This window comes from Eurosta solidaginis, chromosome 2 (genome assembly GCF_040869045.1).
Source record: "Eurosta solidaginis isolate ZX-2024a chromosome 2, ASM4086904v1, whole genome shotgun sequence".
NCBI lineage: Eukaryota > Metazoa > Arthropoda > Insecta > Diptera > Tephritidae > Eurosta > Eurosta solidaginis.
The window spans coordinates 233,718,509-233,721,058 of record NC_090320.1 but is presented as its reverse complement, the minus strand read 5'-3'; positions in this window follow the sequence as shown (position 1 = coordinate 233,721,058).

Below are 2,550 nucleotides of genomic sequence, written 5' to 3'. Positions count from 1 at the left end.
CCATCTGCGTAAACAACTACTCGGCAGATACTGGCGCACCAGATGCTCGTTTACTAACTCGACCCAAAGTAGAGAACACGCCTTTGCGGCGTGCCTCTGCACACACTTCGCCCGACTGTGATCCCACCCTACTTTGCTGCAGACGTTTTTTTATTCAACCAGAGAACAATCTTTAGTCATTTTGGACAATCCCAGGACGGACATTGGTAAACGCCTCTTCGACATGTAGTAAGACACCCAGAGAAAATTATTTGTTTGCAATCAAAAGAAGTGCTGTTTCCGATGACATGAAATTGGTATAAGCATGTTTCAGATTGAACGTTCAAAGCCATTCCGCCTCTCACACCCCAGTTCCATGAGAAACTTGTTGTCGCCTGAACCTCGCCTGCTTTATGTGTGTATGATACATTCGTATTTGTAACAGGATTCCCCTCGTGTAGGTGAGTTTGACCATTGGGTTGCGGAAGCTGTGAGTTGCACTTATCAACCCCTTGGACATAAGGAAAACGATAGTCGAAAAGAAGCTTCGAGGATTTCTCGATACTCATCGTCCAGACACCATTCACCTCCTTTAGGTATCCCAAAGAGGCAGGATTCTTTAAGAAAATGTTCCTGTGCCTTAAGATACCATGCAAGATTCCTTCTGCCTGGCTATCCTTATTCTATACTTGTAAATCTCGTCTTTTAGAGGTATTAGACTCCTTATGACTTTAATGCAGAACCGGCACATAAAGCTGAGTAGCTTTGAAACTCTGGAGCCTTGGATTTCTGGACTGCCTTGGTGTTTAGCATTATCATTTCAACACTCCTCGATCAAATTCTAGCTATTCCCCTTTCTATTATCGAGTTTATAAAAAAAATAAAATAAATAAATTTAACCTTATTTTTACCTACAAATTGGCTGGATGGGACCTACTTGCTTTATGCCGACTCCGAACGGCATCTGCAAGGCAGATGAGTTTTCACTGAGAGCTTTTCATGGCAGAAATACACTCGGAGTGCTTGCCAAACACTGCTGAGGGGCGACCCCGCTTAGAAAAATTTCCTTCTAATTGCAAAAACTTGTTTGTAAAATTTCTGATGTAGCTTTGCCCGGGCGTGAACCCAGGATCTCCCGTGTGGTAGGCGGAGCACGCTACCATCACACCACGGCGGCCGCCGTTTATAATGGCTTAGTTGTTTTAGTTAATGTTATGGCGGTGCTTTTCCGCAACTCGCTTACAAAATTATGCGGCTATGCTTACTCCACTTAGGTTAGGTTAGGTTGCAAGGGCTGAGCTGAACACTATGGTAACAGCTCACTACTTAGGACACCAATGGGCCCATTGTAATACCCTATACGGTTTCAAAGAGGACCCCTACCCTACCTAAAGCGGGTCAAATCACTTCGTGGAATTTATATATTTTTCTAGAGCCTTGACTTCATAGCTAGACTTCAGCAAGGTCATGTAGAAAAGGTTTACCAAGGATGGTCAACCTACGCCTACTAAGTGCTGAACAACGACAGAGAAGGTGCTGGACACTCTCCCCTTCTGTACATCTGCAGCTGCGACAATAGTCGAAGGTCGTTGCCCCCATTCTAGCACCATGCGTGCCTATTAAACAATGCCCTGTTAGAACCCTTATCAGGGACGATAGAACTGATTTGTTTAAAGCGCTCCTGTGCGCCCCCTGACATATGAGGGCCAGGTTAGCATGGATGTCTCACACGATGATATGGCTGACCATAGTCCATTTGCAATTCTTATAGTGCTTGTGTTCACACGAAACCTGAAAGTGGCCATGTGTATACCTACCGACTCATTTCCCGGAAGGATATGGTCGGTGGTGCCTCTTCTGGCCATCTCGTCTGCGGCCGAGATACCCATATAAAGCTGATACTGAAGTGCTGAGCCATCTCGTTAAGAGATCTGCTGCATTCAGTGGCCGACTTTGCGTTGTCGACGAATGAGTCCAGGTCCTTTAATGCGGCCTGGCTGTTTGAGAAAATAAACCCCCGTTTACCATCTTTAGGCATAGACCCGAGATGATTCATAGCCCTGTGTATTGCCAGCATCCTCTCTAGACCCAGATCCGGTGAAAAGAGGCCTGCTCTCACCTTCACCTCAAGCTTAGAACCATCCGTGAATATGTTGATGGCACCCGGTACCGTATGTTGTCTGGTATTCCAGTCTTGTCGCGATGGTATATATAGACTATAGTTTTTAACGAAGACGTTCTTTGGTGTGCAGTAGTCAGTGCGCACCGGTATGGTGCGTTCGTGCCAAGGATTGTTGCGTGTCCACTAGATCAATTTGACCAGAGACCTGTGTCCCTTATGCATAGAGCGGCGATGACCGCTATTTCCTTCGCCACCAGGTCAAGTGGTGGAAGGTATAGCATTGTGTTGCGTGCTTCAGACGGAGTGGAGTCGAGAGCCCCGAACTCCGTTGCACCCTTTGAAGCATTTTAAGATAGGTACTTTTAGCTAGTGCAGCCCACCAGACCAAGGCACCATAAAGAAAAAGGGCGCACAATGGCTTACCCCACTTACATAATCATAAAATAAAA